The sequence below is a fragment of the Ursus arctos genome, unplaced genomic scaffold, assembly GCF_023065955.2.
Source record: "Ursus arctos isolate Adak ecotype North America unplaced genomic scaffold, UrsArc2.0 scaffold_16, whole genome shotgun sequence".
NCBI classification, from domain to species: Eukaryota; Metazoa; Chordata; class Mammalia; order Carnivora; family Ursidae; genus Ursus; species Ursus arctos.
The window spans coordinates 45,844,534-45,865,395 of record NW_026622830.1 but is presented as its reverse complement, the minus strand read 5'-3'; positions in this window follow the sequence as shown (position 1 = coordinate 45,865,395).

Here is a 20,862-nt window from a genome sequence, read left to right as displayed (position 1 = left end):
GGCAAGATTCAGTGAATACAATGAAGAATGCTCAGCAAGACACTCCATACTCTCCAAAAAAGATATCCCAGGCTGTGGAACTCAGGCCTGCAGTAGCAGATGGTCCACAGGGGTAAGGTTTCAGAAAGGTCAGATGAGACGGAGAAAATCCCACAGGGCCTGGCACTTAGATGATGCTCAGTGACCTTTATCAGCATAATCAATTCAAAGAACGTATTTGGTATATTCAAACTATAATTTCCCATCAATAATTAAAAATAGGAAATACGGGTTTCAACTGAAGCCACAGCTACTGAAGTTCAAAGAATCACATCCCCTGCCCCTCATTTCAGACATTTTGCCAGCTTAATAAAGAAGCATCAATGACCTTAAGACAGAAAAACCTCTCAGTCTTGCGTAAAGCAAAGAACGCTGCTATATCCTTCGGATTTAGTGTCTCTGACAGTGTTAGGAGATTTAAAAAGCTCTCTCATTTTTCAGAAATGGAACCAAGAAAAACAAAGGCAGACAAGTTCCTGGGCTCCTTGAAAAGCCCTATGAAACATTATCTAAAACCCATCCCCTCTGCAGAGCTGTCTCCACAAACAGTTCATCTGTTTGTAGAACTTTATTTTTATCATCCTGATAGGCATAAAAAATGAAGGCTTGCTAGAATTGCTAAAATTCTTTACCCTGTCACACATTTGTGGGAGCATTTCCAAACATAGAGCAGGTTTTCCACTTGCTTCAAGAGTGGAGCATTCTGGAGGAAAAAAACAAGTGTAGTCAGAGAGAAATTCAGGGAGACAGACATGGCCCTGACCTTAGGAAGGGGGCGCACGCCACAGCAACATGGGCTGCTTAACAGTTCCTAGGGGGGGTTTGGATCTTAGCATGTGATTGCCATTTCTCAATATCATGTCTTATATGTGGATCTTGCTTGGGGACCTAGGCTGACATTTAATTCCTTATATTTTACTCTCTGTAAATGAAAGTTTCTTTTTTATATAATAATATTTTTTATTATATTATGTTAGTCACCATACAGTGCATCCCTGGTTTTTGATGTAAAGTTCGATGATTCATTAGTTGCGTATAACAGGCAGTGCGCCATGCAATATGTGCCCTCCTTACTACCCATCACCAGCCTATCCCATTCCCCCACCCCCCTCCCCTCTGAAGCCCTCAGTTTGTTTCTGATTTAAAATTTTTACAAGAGGGGTGCCTGGGGGACTCAGTCGTTTAAGCATCCAGCTCTTGATTTCAGCTCAGGTCATGGCCTCAGGGTGGTGAGATCAGGCTCTGAGCTCAGTGGGGAGTCCACTTGGGACTCTCTCTCTCCTTCTGCCCCTCCTCCCACTCATGCTCTCTAAATAAATAAATACATACATGCATACATAAAATCTTTTTTAAAAATAAAATAAAATCTTTACAGGAACAATGACTCACAGATTCCAATGTATAGTCAAGTTAAATCTTTCACCTCAGCCAATTTCTAGGTTTTTATAGTAAAGGTCCAAATGGACCCATACTCTGTTCACACCAGGATTTAGGAATTTATAAGCATCTTTGGCGCACTTGGGCCACTACTGGAGGCTGTTAACATGAGATCCCAGGAAGCACCCTGGGAAAACAAATTTGCTTCAGGATTATTCTAATTGTCCATCCCTCTGCTCTTCTCCAGTCTGTCCTCAACGACTTATTTCCAAGTCCCAGGGTAAGGGAGGCTGTATCAAAATCGAGGAATGACATGGAGAGGTTGAAGCCTCAGCAACACATTTCTCGATGATAAGAACAAAGAACCTGTGATATGAACAAAGCCTTCAGACCCTGGGCCCTGGCCTTGCTTTGAAACAAGCCAGCACCGACAGCACTGAGTAGCATCATCATACATAACAGGCATAGTTGTACTCAGAGTGCCAATGGCACAGGCAATGCTACCACCACCCGCTGGAGCTTTTGCAGACTTTACATGGTAGATATTCTGAGGAGGACCTAGCAGGGGGAAAAATGGCACACTCAAAGTAGCTGTTGAAGAGTTTAATATATGCACTGCTGGCAAATATGAGAACAGAAGGTAGAAAAAACACAAGATTCTAAATCCATACAACACATTGGGCCTAATAACAGTGGGGATCCATCACTCTCTTAGGCCTGAAGAAACAAAAGGACAGACCCTACCGACTGTCTATATTGTTCTTTGTGTTAGTTGTCTAGAGCAGGGTAATAAACTATTGTAAAACTTAGCATCTTCAAATAACAATTATTTTATTCTTAATTGTTAATTGTTCTTAGTACAATTGTTTTGTCACATAATTTCTGAGGACCAGAAGTTTGAGAGTGGCTTACCTGGGTCATTCTAGCTCAAAGTCTCTCAAGAGGATCCAATAAGATGTTGATTGGGGGGGGGGGGCGCCTGGGTGGCACAGCAGTTAAGCGTCTGCCTACGGCTCAGGGCGTGATCCCAGCGTTATGGGATCGAGCCCCACATCAGGCTCCTCCGCTATGAGCCTGCTTCTTCCTCTCCCACTCCCCCTGCTTGTGTTCCCTCTCTTGCTGGCTGTCTCTATCCTGTCGAATAAATAAATAAAATCTTAAAAAAAAATGTTGATTGGGGCTACAGTATATGAAGGTTTGACTGCGGCTGGCGTATCTGCTTCCAAGATAGCACATTTACATGGCTATCGGCTGGAGACTTAGTTCTTCACTGTCTGTTGGACAGAAACCTCATTTCTGTGCCATGTAAGCCTTCCTGTAGGGCTACATGAGTGTCTTCACAACATGGCAGCTGGCTTTCCCCCTGCATGAGTGAGTCAAGACACAGAGGAAGATGGAAACACAAAGTTTTTTATGACCCACCCTTGAAAGTAACAGCTCCGCTTATGTATGCCTTATATTATTTGTTCAAGTGAGTCACTAAGTTCAGGCCACACTCAAGAGGAATGAAAATAAGGTCTACCCTCTTTTTTTTTTTAATATTTTTTTTATTATATTATGTTAGTCACCATACAGTACATCCCTGGTTTTTGATGTAAAGTTCGATGATTCATTAGCTGCGTATAACACCCAGTGCACCATGCAATACGTGCCCTCCTTACTACCCATCACAAGCCTATCCCATTCCCCCACCCCCTCCCCTCTGAAGCCCTCAGTTTGTCTAAGAAACAAACTGAAGGTCTACCCTCTTGAAGAGAAAAATATTGAAGGATTCGTGGACATACTTTGATCACACTCCAAAATTTTGAAAACTGTATAGGTAGATTTGAAATTGTTCACCAATATAGATTTTTAAACAGTAAGATAAAGTTCACAATCAAAACAGGCCCTGGATATTTCATTCTATTTGGAATTATTGAAAGCTTCTAGTTGAGCGTTGGCTGCCTTTATACTGTAACAATTGAATCTCAGGTAGGTTTTCGTAAGAATCTTTGCATTGTAGAGCTTCCAGAGAAGTTCTAGTTGATGTAGATGGCAATCTGCCTCTGGAGCAGAAACGGAAGCTCAGCCATGAAACTTGTTTGAGCTTCACAGAGAAACATGCTGGTTTTCTTGTCATGCAAATGTTAATCTCATAATCTGATTTGGGAAGCCTGCCCCAAGTATCCAGAAGAGTTGAGAAGCAGTGATGAAAGTAGGTTCCTGGATGATAAGCCAGCCATTTAAATCTAGAAAAAAAAAAGATAATTTCCTTAAATTCCTCAGTTGATTATGTTGGCATTTTGTATTGGTTTTGGTAAATTGGTAGTTGAATTACCATTTTCTTTTTTCAGTTGCTCACCACTCCCATAACTGTGCACTTTTCCCTCCCTCCAGTCTAGTTTTCTCTGCGACAAACCTGTTCAAGATCCCATTCCTATACTTAGTTGCTGTCAGCTACTTTTGATTTTGTCCCTAACTTGCAATGAACTTGTTGTCTGATGGGTCTTCTTTTCCTGGAGGCATCTACTTTGGGAAAAAAGAATCTCCCAGCAGGAGCATCTGCCTTGTGGGAAAAGTCTGACAGTTATCCAGGAGAAAAGTCATGAATAATGGGTACATTACTCTACCAAAGTGGTATTGGAGTTAAGAGTCATGAAAAGTTCTTTTGGAGGAAGAATCTGAAGGATTCTGTAAGTGATGGATTCCACATGAGGGGTGAGTAAGAAATGGCCTAAAGTCAATGTTTAGAAAGTAATCCTAATGGTGCTAACCCTCATAGAAGATTGGAGGTTGACAAAGCAGCAATCCATATCTCAAATACAAACTAGCAATATTTCTGCTGCCTTTGTCCACTCCTGATGTCTGTCCTTCATCTGTGCAGCCTGCCTGAATGCTCGTAGGGTTAGGGGGTCTGGGTAGGTTGATAATAAACCAAGGTGAATCAAGAGGAAAGCAAACAAACTAAATCCTTATCTAAAATGACACTTCTTAGTATTTCATTCTTCACATTCTAGAAGTATGTGACATTAACTAATTGGATTATACCAAGATATATCCAACTGGCATGGTCAAAACATAAAAGGAAAAATTTAAAGTTTAATCAAGCTGCTCCAAGTTGTATTCCTGGGAAGGAGGAAGTGACCAACTGCATACTGGTTGTTGACAAAACTTTATCTTCTTTTCTTCAATACCAGCCACCTGTGACTCTCCCTCTCTACACACACACACACACACACACACACACACACACACACACACACATGAAGGCATCAGGGTCCTTCCATTCTCTCCCTCCTCCAGCCTCCTCTCAGGAAGAAATCCAATGAATTACTATACTATAATGTAGATGACTGATAAGACTGTATGTATGACCTTTCCCTAGAACACTTTCATTATAAAAAAGGAACAAAAATGTAAATCAAAAGAAGAAATTTCTCAATTGGAAATCAAGTCAGTAAGCAATTGGGTAAGATTGTGGGGAAGGTCACCAGGGACTTTGACCCTGAGCACTTTGCCCAAACACATTGGCCAAATCTATTAATGAGTAGATAAAGTGAGATGTGGGGATGTCCATCCTGGCCCATTAAATGCAGGTTGAACAATTAAATCCATGAAAGCAGAGCACTTCCAACTCGAAGTCAGAGAATCTGAATGTGAGCCCCACACCTGTCCTTTTCTATTCTACTGACCAGGTTCAAATCATGTTCTCGTCCTTATTTTCCTCCCTGGAATAGCATATGTATTCAGCTTGAAAATCAAAGGACATGCTCAGCTATCAAAAAGAACGATTTCTCAACATTTGCTGCAACATGGACAGCACTGGAGGAGATAATGCTAAGTGAAATAAGTCAAGCAGAGAAAGACAATTATCATATGGTTTCACTCATTTATGGAACATAAGAAGTAGGAAGATCAGTAGGAGAAGAAAGACATAAAGAAAGGCATGTATTGCATGGTGCACTGGGTGTTATACGCAAATAATGAATCATGGAATTTTACATCAAAAACCAGGGATATACTGTATGGTGACTAACATAATATAATAAAAAAATATTATTATAAAAAAAAGAAAAGAAAGGGGGTAATCAGAAGGGGGAATGAAGCATGAGAGACTATGGACTCTGAGAAACAAACTGAGGGCTTCAGAGGGGAGGGGGTGGGGGAATGGGATAGGCTGGTGATGGGTAGTAAGGAGGGCACGTATTGCATGGTGCACTGGGTGTTATATGCAACTAATGAATCATGGAACTTTACATCAAAAACCAGGGATGTACTGTATGGTGACTAACATAATATGATAAAAAATATTATTATTAAAAAAAAAGGACAGAGCCCTTGACCAAAAAAAAAAAAAAAAAGAAAGAAAGAAAATCAAAGGACATGAGGCTGAGGTCACTATTCCCATTATTATTACTCCTTAAATCCTCAAAGTTCCAGACATTTAAAAAATAAATAAATAAAACATGGAAATTATCCTTAATGTCATCCCGCAAAAGCCACCAAAGTTTTTCCAAATACACCCTACCTGAAAAAAAGAAAACCCATTGAATAAGTATCGGATGCCATTTAGGGTGGTTGTTTCTGCTTGTGGATATTCAGAAAGCCTGATACACTGTGGACATTAGTGGTGTAGGGAAAGTTTCAAAGAGCATTTTCTTTCTTTCCTTTTTTTTTTTTAACTCCCACTGTTATTCAGGGAGATAAAATAATGACAAGTCCTTTAGCTAATCATCACCAGACATGAGGCACTGAACATTTATAAAAGGGAAAAAACAATAATAAATCCAAGACATGCAGAAAAATGAAACTGGACTGCTTTCTTACACTATACATAAAAATAAATTCAAAATGGATGAAAGACCTAAATGAGACAGAAACCACCAAAATCCTAGAGAAGAACACAGGCAGTAACCTCTTTGACCTCAGCCACAGCAACTTCCTACTAGACATGTTGCCAGAGGCAAGGGAAGCAAAACCAAAAATGAACTATTGGGACTTCATCAAGATAAAAAGCTTCTGCATCATGAGGGAAACAATCAACAAAAATAAAAAGCAGCCTACAAAATAGGAGAAAATATTTGCAAATGACATATCTGATCAAGGGTTAGTATTCAAAATCTAAAAGAACTTATCAAACTCAACACCCAAAAAAATAATAATCTAGTCAAGAAATGGGCACAAGACATGAATAGACATTTTTCCAAAGAAGACATCCAGAGGTCCACCAGACACATTAAAAGATGCTCAACATCACTCATCGTCAGGGAAATACAAATCAAAACCATGATGAAAAACCACCTTGCACTTGTCAGAATGGCTAAAATTAACAGCACAAGAAACAACAGGTGTTGGCAAGGCTGTGGAGAAAGGAGAACCCTCTTGCACTATTGGTGGGAATGCAAACTGGTACAGCCACTCTGGAGAAAGGTATGGAGTTTCCTCAAAAAGTGAAAAATAGATCTACCCTATAGTCCAGCAATTGCATTACTAGGTATTTACCTAAAGGGTACAAAAACACAGATTCAAAGGGGTACATGCACTCTGATGTTTATAACAGCATTATTAATAATAGCCAAACTGTGGAAAGACCCCAAGTGTCCATTGACTGATGAATGGACAAAGGAATATTCCATTCCATATATATATGGAATATATATATCAGGTGATGGAATATTGCTCAGTCATCAAAAAGAATGAAATCCTGCATTTTGTAATGACATGGATGGAGCTAGAGTGTATTATGCTAAGAGAAATAAATAATTCAGAGAAAGACAAATACCACATGATCTCACTTATATATGGAATTTAAGAAACAAAACAGATGAGCATATGGGAGGAGAAAACAGAGAGAGGGAAACAAATAATGAGAGACTATTAATAGAGAACAAACTGGGGGTTGATGGAAGGAGGTGTGTGGGAGATTGGCTGGATGGGTGATGGGTATTAAAGAGGGCACTTGTGATGAGCACTGGGTGTTATATGTAAGTGATGAATCACTAAATCCTACTCCTGAAACCAATATTTCACTGTATGTTCACTAAATAGAATTTAAATAAAAATTTGAAGAAAAAAAAAGTAAATCATGAGAAAAACAAAACAAAACAAATCCAAGGTAACTGAGCCTGATTACAGTTGTCTCCAGAAGATTTCCTTTTATAAAGTTCCCATTGCAGATGGCAGTGATGCTATGAAAACCTATCCATTTCAGTGAGCACTCCACCACTGGCATGGCTGCAGGTTGTCTGGCACCTATGAGATTTAAGTGGGGTTTTTAGCATTCATGTTCTTGAAACTTTCCTAAAATTTTCATTTCTATTCCATGTGAAGTTCAATGTAATGCACAGAATGAGTAACCTATGGCATCCAGTCAGGGAATGAGTTCCTGCCTCAAATAAGAGAAAAGCAAAGAGCAAGCCATACTTATCACATGCTTGTGTCTGTCCAGAATCTCAAATGCCTTTCTAGGGAATAGAAGGTGATAAGCCCGAAGGTAAGAAGTGTTTAGAATGCTAAGTAATGACAGCTCTGCTTCCCATATGCACACAATCTGAGAATTATGAGCATATTTTCAATCTGCTTACTTGGCAATGCTGAAAAATCAGTTACTGGATAAAATAACAAATTGGCATTTATTTTGTTTAGATGTATGCCAAAAAAACTAATTTTTTTCTATGAATAAACAGGCTTATATCCAAGATAAAATTGATTTCTAAAGTGTAGAAATCACCTGAACTCTTGGCCATCTGCCAGCGATAACATCCTGCTATGTGTACAACGGACCTACACCTTCCTTGAGCACCAAAACCCACATCTCTCTCCTTGAATCTGGACTTGTCACTACATTTTAAAGGTTATGGCATTCACATTCTTCCTTTTTGAGAAATAGTGTAGGTGCAAAGAATGAAGGGTTCTAGACTCTCTCCTTGTTCTGTGACTTCACTGTATCATTCATGTATTCATTCAGAAATAGCTATTGAGGGTTCATTGTGTGCCAGACAGTATTCTTGGCCAAAGATACAGCAGTGAACAAGACAGACAATGAAAGTGTAAAAATGTGCATACGTGCCTGTGTGCATGCATGTATGTGTGTATGAGAGAAAGAGAATGAATGAGTGAAAGAATGAATAAAAAAGAGTATCCAGAAACTTTAAATAGAGCCAAGTGACTATGTTTGGGTAATGACTTTAAATGGATGGCCTCTCTGATGACTTTACATTTATGCTAAGATCTCAATCATGTGAAGGAGCCTGCTCCTCAGAAGTTGGGGGCAAGGACAGCCCTTAGCAAAGAAATAACTAGCATCAGGCTTAAAAGTATGTATGGCCTCATGTTGGAAGCCGTTGAGGCTGAATGGTGGTGAAAGGGCAACAGGAGGCAAGGTTGGAAGTGTGGGCAAGGGCTGGATCAAGTAGAGTGAGTGAGCCTTGATAAGGTACTTGGATGCTTGCACCATATTCTAAGAAAGATGGGATGTTCTTGGAAAGTCTAAAGTAGGAAAAAGTAACCTTTTCTGTGCTTTTAAAAAACAATCCTGGCTCTATGCAGAGAATGAAATGTTCCAGTCAAGGGACCAAAAACAGAAGACCATTTAGGAGGCTATAGCCTTGCCCAGGGCAGGACATTCTAAAAGCTTGAACAAGAGTACTGAGAATTCACAGAAGTGACAGATGCAGGACATCTGTATCTATAGACTAAGGAAGACTTACTGGCATGACAGAAGGAGAGAATTCAAAAAGGTTGCTAGAATTTTGTCTTGAGTCAAGTGAATAAAGTTGAGATATTGTTGGCAGAGATGGAAAAGGCTAGGTAGGTTTAGGGAGTACTTCTGGAGTTCTCTTTGGGGCACTGTAGACATTTTCTCTGTAGACATACATGGTGAGTTGAATATACAATCTAGGTCAGTAGGCAGATACAGATTTTGGAGACTGTGCATGTAGATGATTTGAAGCATAGGTCAGAATGTTGTCACTTAGAGCAGTTTTAGGGTCACAACAAAATTGATAGGGGAGTATAGAGAGCTCCCATGTATCATCTGCAACCACACATGCACAACCTTCCCTTCTATCAACAATTGATAAACCTACGTTAGCTTGATAGCTCATTTCTTTTTAGTGCTAAATATTATTCCATTGTCTGGATATACCACCATTTATCCTTTCACTTACAAAAAAACAGCTTGGTTTCTTTCAAGTTTTGGGAATTATAAATAAAGCTGCTCTAAACATACATGTGTGAGTTTGCGTGTTGACATAAGCTTTCAATTCATTTAGGTACATATCGAGAAGTGCTATTGGTATATCATATGGTAACAATAGATTTGGTTTTATAAGAAACTGTCAAATGATTTTTCATGTTGGCTTGAAATTCTGAATTCCCATCAACAATGGATGAGTTTCTGTTTCTCCATAACCCCACCAGCATTTGGTATTGTCAGTGTTTGGGTGTTGGCCATTTCAGTAGGTGTGTAGTGGCACCTGTTTATTGTTTTTATGCACATTTCCCTAATACCATGTGATGTTGAGCTTTTCTCATATGCTTGTCATCTGCATATCTTCTTTGATGAGGTGCTGTTCAGATCTTTTGCCCATTTTTTAGATTGTCCAGGTTGTTCAATTTCCTTATTGTGGATTTTTAAGAGTTCTTTGTGTATTTTTTATAACAGCCTTTTATCAGATGTGTGTTTTGCAAATTATTTTCTCCCAGTCTGGGTCTTGTCTTTCATTTTATTAATAATGTCTTTCAAAGAGAAGAAGTCTTTGATTTTAATGAAGTCCAACTTATCAATGATTTCTTTGATGGTGTCTTTAGTGTTGTATCTAAAAAGTCTTCACCATTCCCAAGGTCACCTAGATTTTCTCCTGTTATTTCTAGGAGTTTTATAGTTTTGTGTTTTACATTTACGTCTGTAATTTTGAATTGATTTTTGTAAAGTATGTAAGGTCTATGTCTAGATTATATATATCTTTTTGTATGCAGATGTTCAATTGTTCCAGAATCATTTCTGGAAAGGACTATCTTTGCTACATTGTGTTGCTTTTGCTCCTTTGTCAAAGATTGGTTGACTCTATTTATGCAGGTCTATTTCTGGGCTCTCTTCTGTTCTATGGATCTATTTGTTTATTCTTTCACCAAAACCACAATAAAACTACAGTAGTAGTTTTATAGTAAGTCTTGAAGTCAGGTAGTGTCAGTACTCCAATTTTATTCATCTTCAATATTGAGTTAAATATTCTGAGTCTTTTGCCTCTCTATATAAACTTTAGAATCAGTTTGTCAACAACCACAAAAAAGCTAGCAGGGATTTTGATTGGGTTGCATTGAATCTATAGATCAAGTTGGGCAGAACTGACATTTCAACAATGTTGATTCTTCCTATTCCTGCATATGGAATATCTCTCCAGTTGTTTAGCTCTTTTTGATTCTTTTCATCAGTTTTATAGTTTTCTTCATATAGATCTTGTGCATATTTTGCTAGATTTATACCTAAGTATTTCATTTTTTGAGTGCTAATGTAAATAGTAATGTGTTCTTAACTTCAAGTTCTATTTTTCATTGCTGGTATATAGGAACATGATTGACTTTTGTATATTGACTCTGTATCCTGCAAACTTGTTGTAATCACTTATTAATTCCAGGAAATGTTGTGGTGGTGGTAGTGGGTTTTTGGATTTGCTGCATCAATCTTTCATTTGCAACAAAAATCGTTTTATTACTTCCTTCCCGATCTTTACACCTTTTATTTCTTAACCACTAATTTTTAAGGTTCATTTCAATCTCAACATGTTATGAATACATACCAGTAAGAGATTAGTTGGTATTTAGGAATAAAATTTAAAATCCCGAAATTTTACATCAGCCAAAAGTAATTGGTAAGGACAAATACTATATGATTTCACTTATATGAGATACCTAGAGTAACCTAATTCACAGAGACAGAAAATAGAATAGTGGTTGCCAGGGGCTGAAGTTAGCGGGGAATGGGGAAGCATTTTTTAATAGGTACAGAGTTTCAGTTCTGGATGATGATAAAAGTTCTGCAAATGGGTGGTGGTGATGTTTACATAGTAATGTGAATGTACTTAATGCCGCAGAACTGTACACTTAAAAATGGTTAAGGTGGTAAGTTTTATGTTCTGCATATTTTGTCATAATAAAAAAAGGTGATTAGTAAGTTATTTTCTTACTAATGGATTTAGAGCCCTCACACCATGACACTGATAAAGCAGGGTTGTGTGTGTGTAAGGGGGGTTGTTTTGTTTTGTTTTTGCTTTTGCTATTTACCTGTAGAATCTACCTGTTATTAAAATGATTAACAGAAATTCAAAAGTCCGAATAGTTTCTAAACAAGGTTCAGTAACTAAAAGGCATAAGCTTTAAAAGCACAACAAAGCAGTGGCGAAGTGGTAATTAACTCAGCTCCTTTCCACATGGTCATTCCAAACACCTGTTCTCTTTTCTCTTCTTTTTCCCTCTTCAGTAGCTGCTAATGAGAAATGATCATTTATATGTAATGCTTTCACTCATTCAGAGGCATCCATAATGTGTCCATAAACAATCATGGATAACATTATCAAAAAGTATATAGGCTTTTTTATGCTTTGTGGGGGGGGTTGTTTTTTGCTTTTTGTTTTTTTATTATGATGTTAGTCACCATGCAGTACATCATTAGTTTTCGATGTAGTGTTCCATGATTCGTTGTATGCGTATAACACCCAGTGCTCCATGCAATGTGTGCCCTCCTTAATATCCATCATCGATCTATCCCAATCCCCCACGCCCCTCCCTTCTGAAGCCCTCAGTTTGTTTTCCAGAGTCCATAGTCTCTCATGGTTCATTCCCCCTTCTCTTTACCCCCCTTCATTCTACCCTTCCTTCTCCTACCGATCTCCCTGCTATTTCTTATGTTCCATAAATGAGTGAAACCATATGATAATTGTCTTTTTCTGCTTGACTTATTTCACTTAGCATAATCTCCTCCAGTCCCATCCACGTTGCTGCAAATGTTGGGTAATCATTCTTTCTGAAGGCTGAGTAATAGTCCATTGTATATATAGACCACATCTTCTTTAATCATTTGTCTGTTGAAGGGCATCTTGGCTCCTTCCACAATTTAGCTATTGTGGACAATGCTGCTATGAACATTGGGGTACATATGGTCCTTTTCTTCACTACGTCTGTATCTTTAGGGTAAATACCCAGTAGTGCAATTGCTGGGTCATACGGTAGCTCTATTTTTAACTTTTCGAGGGATCTCCACACTGTTTTCCACAGTGGCTGTACCAACTTGCATTCCCACCAACAGTGTAAGAGGGTTCCCCTTTCTCCACATCCTCTCCAACATTTGTTGTTTCTTGCCTTGTCTATTTTTGCCATTCTAACTGGTGTAAGATGGTATCTCAATGTGGTTTTGATTTGAATTCCCCTGATGGCTAATGATTTTGAACATTTTTCATGTGTCTGTTAGCCATTTGTATGTCTTCATTGGAGAAGTGTCTGTTCATATTTTCTGCCCATTTTTTAATTTGATTATTTGTTTCTCATGTATTAAGTTTGAAAAGTTCTTTATAGATCTTGGATACCAGCCTTTTTTTTAAAAGATTTTATTTATTTGACAGAGATAGAAAGACAGCCAGCAAGAGAGGGAACACAAGCAAGGGGAGTGGGAGAGGAAGAAGCAGGCTCCCAGTGGAGCAAGGAGTCCAATGAGGGGCTCCATCCCAGGACCCTGGGACCATGCCGTGAGCCGAAGGCAAACACTTAATGACTGAGCCACCCAGGTGCCCTGGATACCACCCATTTATCTGTAATTTCATTTGCAAATATATTCTCCCATTCTGTGGGTTTCCTCTATGTTTTGATGATTGGGAATCAATTCCATTTCCAATAACACCAAAAATCATACTATATCTTGGAGTTAACTTAACCAGAGAGGTAAAGGATCTATATTCTAGACACTACAGAACACTCTTGAAAGACATTGAAGAAGACACAAGATGGAAAAACATTCCATGCTCATGGATCAGAAGAATAAACATAGTTAAAATGTTTATGCTACCCAGAGCAATCTATACTTTCAATGCCATCCCGATCAAAATGCCAATGACATTTTTCAAAGAGCTGGAACAAACAAGCCTAAAATTTGTGTGGCACCAGAGAAGACCCCAAATAGCCAAGGAAATGTTGAAAAGGAAAAACAAAGCTGGGGTCATCACATTGCCTGATTTTAAGCTATACTACAAAGCTGTGATCACCAAGACAGGATGGTACTGGCACAAAAACAGACACATAGACCAATGGAACAGAATTGAGACTCCAGAAATGGACCCTTGGCTCTATGGTCAACTAATCTTGGACAAAGCAGGAAAAAACATCCAGTGGAAAAAAGACAGTCTCTTCAGTAAATGGTGCTGGGAAAATTGGACAGTTTTTTGCAAAAGAATGAAATTTGACCACTCTCTCACACCATACACAAAAATAAACTCCAAATGGATGAAAGACCTGGATGTGAGACAGGAATCCATCAAATTCATAGAGGAGAACATAGACTGTAACCTCTTTGACATTGGCCACAGCAACTTCTTCCATGACACATGTCCAAAAGCAAGAGAAACAAACAAACAAAAAAAATGAACTTGTGGGACTTCATCAAGATGAAAAGTTTCTGCACAGCATTTCCTCTTCTGTTTACCCCCCTTCATTATTCCCTTCCTTCTCCTGCCAATCTCCCTTCTATTCCTTCTGATCCACATATAAGTGAAACCATATGATAATTGTCTTCCTCTGCTTGACTTACTTCACTTAGTATAGTCTCCAGTTCCATCCATGTTGATGCAAAAGTTATGTAATCATCCTTTCTGATGGCTGAGTAATATTCCATTGTATATATGGACCACATCTTTATCCATTCATCTGTTGAAGGGCATCTCGGCTCCTTCTACAGTTTGGCTATTGTGGATAATGTTGTTATGAACATTGGGGTGCATATGGCCCTTTTCTTCACTATGTCTGTATTTTTGGGATAAATACCCAGTAGTGCAATTGCTGAGCCATAGGGTAGCTCTATTTTTAACTTTTTGAGAGACCTCCATACTGTTTTCCAAAGTGGCTGTACCAACTTGCATTCCCACCAACAGTGTAAGAGGGATCCCCTTTCTCCACATCCTCTCCAACATTTGTTGTTTCTTGCCTTGTCCATTTTTACCATTCTAACTGGTGTAAGGTGGTATCTCAATGTGGTTTTGATTTGAATTTCCCTGATGGCTAATGATTTTGAACATTTTTTCATGTGTCTGGTAGCCATTTGTATGTCTTCATTGGAAAGGCATCTGTTCATATCTTCTGCCCATTTTTTGATTTGATTATTTGTTTCTTGGGTATTGAGTTTGAGAAGTTCTTTATAGATCTTTGATACCAGCCTTTTATCTGTAGTGTCATTTGCAAATATCTTATCCCATTCTGTGGGTTGCCTTTTTGTTTTGTTGACTGTTTCTTTTGCTGTGCAGAAGTTTTTACTTTGACGAAGTCCCACAAGTTCATTTTTTCTTTTGTTTCTCTTGCCTTTGGAGATGTGTCATGAAAAAAGTTGCTGTGGCCGATGTCAAAGAGGTTGAAGCTTATGTTCTTCTCTATGATTTTGATGGATTCCTGTCTCACATCGAGGTCTTTCATCCATTAGGATTTTATCTTTGTGTATTGTGTGAGAGAGAGGTCAAGTTTCATTTTTGTATATAACTGTCCAATTTTCCCAGCACCATTTATTGAAGAGACTGTCTTTTTTCCCACTGGATGTTTTTTCCTGCTTTGTCAAAGATTAGTTGGTTTTTGTTTTTGTTTTTACCATTCATCCAATTCCCAGAGCACTAGACATTCACTGTCTGGATACCCTAGTTTCTGAAAGGGAGTAGCTGCCAACCTGCCATGATCCTGCCCTCATTAGTTTCCTCTTGTTCATCATTCTCCTCTTCAACTCCCCTTGGCCCTTTCTTGTTATGAGAATCTACAGTTCCTTCACTAGAGCTCTGAGGCATAAAATTTGACCAACACTTAGCAAACCATATTCTCACATGAAGACCAATACACTGGGGCCATGGATTCCTGCCAAAGCACCATGCATTACCAACACTTACTCAGTAGCGAGTTGCATTATAGAATAAGATGGAGAGATCAGCACTCCGGCACCAGCTAGGAAATGCTGAATAATTTACTTCCTGCTCAGGTTGGATTAACACCCTGGAACAAGAATTAAGAATAATAGTTTCTGTGACAGGAGAACCCAAGAGTCCTCAGTGGGGGAGAGGGGGAGTGAAACAGGGTAGGGTAGAAAGATAACAGGATGCATCACTAAGCAGGTTACCACTGTGAGCATTCAGTCCCACAGAGGCATACTGGCAGAGCATGTGGAACGTGCTTCAGAGTGATCCTCTTCCCAGGGGCAGGAAACTGGGGTCTTTCTCTACCAGCTCCCACCTGGCATTTGTTGAGGCTGCATCCTGGGACATTGTGTTTCCAGCACTTCTGGCCTGCCCTGCCCCCCAGGCCCTGATCATCCTGCAGGCAGAGCTGTTCTCAGAAGCAGCTTTTGGCACATAAACATGAGAATAGAAGAAACACAGGTAGGCCTCTGATGGTGCCTACAATAACTCTCATCAGAGCCTCTATGTCTTCCCATTTTCTCTGGCATTTTCCATTTGTTCGTAGGGGGTTACCACTTCATTGGGTTTGTTGCATGAATTACATTGGATAATGTATGTAAACATGTAAACACAATGTATCCATCAGGATTCTTAGTGGCAAACAACAGAAATCCACTCTGGCCAGTGGTAACAGATGGGGCTTTATGAAAGGGTAAGGCAGGGCTTAAAGAATCCCTGGAAGGGAGAAAGAAACAGAAGTGAAAATTGTGGAACCAGAAACAATTTTCTAGGTGCTCTTCCCTCTAGGCCACAGCTTGTCCATGACTCTGTTCCCCCATGGAAGGCTGCAGCCCCACCAGGAGGTCCCTTTCATAGCAGAAGTGTCCCCCTTGGGGTCCAGGTACCTCCTGCCTCCCCTGCCCTTTCCCATTTGGCATGATAGCAGCATCTCCCTGACCCCTGGGGTCCTGCAGGTCCATGGTAGACTTCCCTGCACCCTGCCCACAACTTTTTAATACCTTTTCATTAGCCTTGCCTCAACTACTCTGTTTCCTGCTGCATCTGCTTCCAGTCCAGAACTTGGCTAACACAGTGTCACACCAGGCCATGCTCCCTCATTCTGACCTGCCCTGAGGCTGCATCTCTCACAAAGAAAAGATGGCATGGCTGGCAGGACAGCTTAAATTTGTGTGTGGGGGACAGCAGGGAGAACAGTCTGGAACACCGTTCTGGTCAGAGGTATCCTTGGAGCCAACGAGGCCCCTGCCTGATTCACAGTTAAGATGAGGGGCGTCAAAAGGCAGGGGCATCCCTGGGAGAAGCAGTGGCTGAGCTGCGGAAGGTCCCCACTGGCCACACACTGGCCTTCAAGATTTCCTGTCCAAGGTTGCTGCTGCTTTGGGAGCAGGAGATGCTAGGAAGCCCAGCATCCCTCCAATGTCTCCTAATACCTCTACCTGTCATTTTACAGATGGCAGACCTGAAAATACAGGCTGTGTGCATCTCCCCTTCTGTTAAAATGACATGGTGAGAATCACGTTCTGCAAGCCTAGTCCACATGGCATGCACTCAATAAAGAGCAAGTGCATAATGCCATAGTTATGCAAGAGAATTGTGGCAGACACTAGTTCTGCTAAAAACTAGTTGACTGACTGTGGAGCCACTTGCCACGCTGGCAACTGCTGTGTGAGGGGACCAACACCCATTGAGGCAACACATGACCCACAGGGACAGGCAACCCATGACTCTATGGGGACAGGAGCCTGTGAATGAATATTTTCATCCTCTGTGCCTCTGGTGGAAGGACTGACCTGGTTCTTGGCGTGTCCCTGAGGTCTGAGCACAGCTTCCCACAGTGTAATGGGCTCCACAGGATGGCATTTCCTCCCTTCTTTTCTTTGCATTCCTCTCCCCAGGCCCTGGATCACTCAGGGTCTGCTAAAAAGGGAGCTGAGCTTAGATGGTACCCAATGGATATTTGCTGTGTTTAACTGAGAGGTTCCTAAGGTGTCTGGAGGAAGTGGCCCATCACAGCTATAGGGACACACATGTTGTCACTCTATGGACAGCTATCAGCTTCTGCATCTGCTGAGCACCATCAAGGTCAAACAGGGAGACTGCCACCCAGAAAGCTGAGGTTGTCTCAGGACAGCCAGTCCTTTCTTGTCTTTTCAGAACATGGATGAAAAGGAGCAAATCTGCAGTGAGTGCACTTCACTCTGGGCCACAAGATGTGGGCACCCGTGCCACAGGAGTATCTCAATACCTTCATGGCAGGAGTGTCAGGAACTTGTTGAAGACCAGGACTCAAAGGTAGCCCTGCAGGTATATAAACTCTTTCTACTATAAATGCAGTTGCCCTGGGTTCTGCATCTCAGAGTCCAATACACTCAGTTAAGAGTGTATTGCCTCGACTTTCAACAATAGGCCAGCCACATCCCACATTAACTAGGTTAGAAGTGACATCCTGGTGCAAGTGTTCATGTTTCCCTGGGAGCAATTTGGGTAATGCATTTATCTCTAGGATTGGAGGATGGACAAGGAGGGGACAGGAAATGAAGGCCTGCTTGCCACAATGGTAGGAAATCAGATAGTTGACTCATCAAAGGAACCAACACTTCTGCCTTCAAAGGTGTGGCCAGGATTTATCCCAGCGGCTACAGTCTTGGCTTTGTGTTGATGCAGGTCTGAAATGTTCCAGGTTTTCACATTAGCTCAACTGAATGGCCCATCCAAAGCCTCCTTGAAGTGGTTGCATGCTGGTCGAACAGAAAGCTTGAGGTTCTCTTAGAGAAGCACATTAGATTCCTCCACAGACATGCCTTCAATTTCCTGCAACAAGAGTACAGAGTTCTGTGTGGGCTTACTCACTTCCAAATGATGGTGTCCCAGCGCTCCAGTGCCGAGCACCCTCAGCCATGCACAGGAGGGCCTGGAAGTGTGTAAACCTCAGCATCTCAAGGCAACACCTTGACCACTGGGGCAGAAGCTGGTGGGTAAATGCTTCTACCTACTCTCCTTCCAGCCACTGACTCATGACACTCTGTACTCCTCTTGCGAGGTCCCAGCAGAATGAAGTCCATGGCTCACAGTGATGCATCCACCTGCTCCCTGGAATCATGTACCACATAAACCCCTGCATAGAGCTTGTTGTTCCACTGGCTTTTGGGGGACTTCAATCTAAGATCCTCGGTTAGTCCTATCAGCTACTCTATTCAGTGGTTTTCAGTGGGCAAAGTACTTCTCTCCAGGGGGTGTTTCAGAAATTTCTAGAAGTTTTTTTTGGCAGTGGGGGCATCCTTGGCTTTAGTGAGAGGATCCCATCATGGTCAAACGCTTTTCAGTACATGAGAAGTTCCCATGTCAATACGTATCTATGTCAGATCCAACACAACTTGGAGATGTCCCCCCAGAATATTTCTGTAGGTAAAAAATTGGTTTATAATAATTTCATCCAAAAACCTAAAACTGACTTAAAAAGAAAAATAAGGTATTGGTCTCAGTTTTAATACACAGTGAGTTCTCCAGGATATCCAGCTTTGTGTGAACGGAGAGGAGATGACCTTGTTTTCTTTCAGAGCTTGACCAAGAGTTTTTCAATGTTTTGGGAAAAGCACAGAAAAACAAAACACCACTACTCTTGCTCAGGAAGCTGACACAACACTCTGGTGGTGCCAGTATCGGATGGGTTCCTAAGCTTAGTGCACAGACTGACTGGTTCCTCACCTTCTTGTGTATTAATGTTGTAGCACGTGCACATGGAAGTCATCTTTTATTTCACACCACAGTCTTTACTCCCCCTAATATTACACTTGGTGCAGTTATGAATGTCAGCAGGTTATATATTATCAATTAATTTCATTTCTTGATAGTATAAGAGGTGCTATAAAATATTTGTTATAAACAGAAAGTATAGCAACTTACGGGGTTGAGAGCCACCATCCTAAACGAACCATCCATTTAAATATTATTAATGAGCCTTGAAAACCATGAAGATATTGCTCATTTTTCTACCTAGTAAGGTTGATATCAGGGTCCTTTAAATAAACTCCTCATTGAATTCAGTGTGGGGGGGATAAGGTTACTCTTCAAATGAAACTTTGTGTGGCATCAGAAAAGAAAGTTGTCTTTCAACTACCAGGAAGCTTAAACTCAGGGATGAGTCAGTGCCTTCTGCCACCTGTGACACCTGCCATATATTTATGGCAGATAGATATCTCACATATACATGCACACACACATACATGCATAAAATAGTCTTAGTTTTATTTTGATGTTGAATTATAAGGGCTGCATGCAGAAAATTTTGTAAACAACCTCAAATAATTTGCAAAAGTAAGTAAGGTTGGTAATCTGAATGAGTAAATGAATGGGAAATTACACACCAAACAAGAAATCACAGAAAATCTTCAAAATCTGTACAATTCTCATTCAATTTGCACCATGGGCTTCTTAAAATAGACCATCTTTTTAATCCTGTATTTTTTCCCAAAATGGATATATATAATTAAAACTGGTTTTTAGTTACACAAATAATAACCCATATGTTCACCCTATAAACATTTAAATATTTGACAACGCTGAATTCCCCTTTGAAACAAACCTAATCTCAATCCTCCTTTCCTAAACCTGAGTGAGTATTCCTTTTCAGGTTTTTCTGTGTTTACCTGTAACTCTATCTATATCTCTATTTGTATCTATACCTGCAGCTACACCAGCTCCCATATCTATATCTTGTTTTGTTTTGGTTTTTTAAAGATTTTATTTATTTATTTGACAGAGATAGACAGCCAGCAAGAGAGGGAACACAAGCAGGGGAAGTGGGAGAGGAAAAAGCAGGCTCCTAGTGGAGGAGCCTGATGTGGGGCTCGATCCCAGAACTCCGGAATCATGACCTGAGCCAAAGGCAGACGCTCAATGACTGAGCCACCCAGGCGCCCCATCCCATATCTATATGTACATAGGAATTAGACAATAGGAAACAATTAAATTTCAGAATAATATACACACTATTAAAAAAGACCCATGTGTCTCAAGGGTGACTTTTTCTGTGACTATATCTAAGTCCCCAACACTCATTTTTACTGCTTGCTAGTAGTGCATGGTAAGACTATCCCACAATTGATTCAGCTCTTCTACTTTTGAGCATTGTACGTGTCCAGTTTTTCAGGGAATCCCCCTGATTACGTCCCATTCTCATGTGATGACTTCTTTGGCAATATTCCCCCTCACAAGACCACAGGCTTCTTACCTTCAGACCTGCCTGTCCTGAGTTCACTGTGACAAGCCCAATACCTGGTCTGTGGGGCTCCTCAGTGAGGGTTTGTGATGT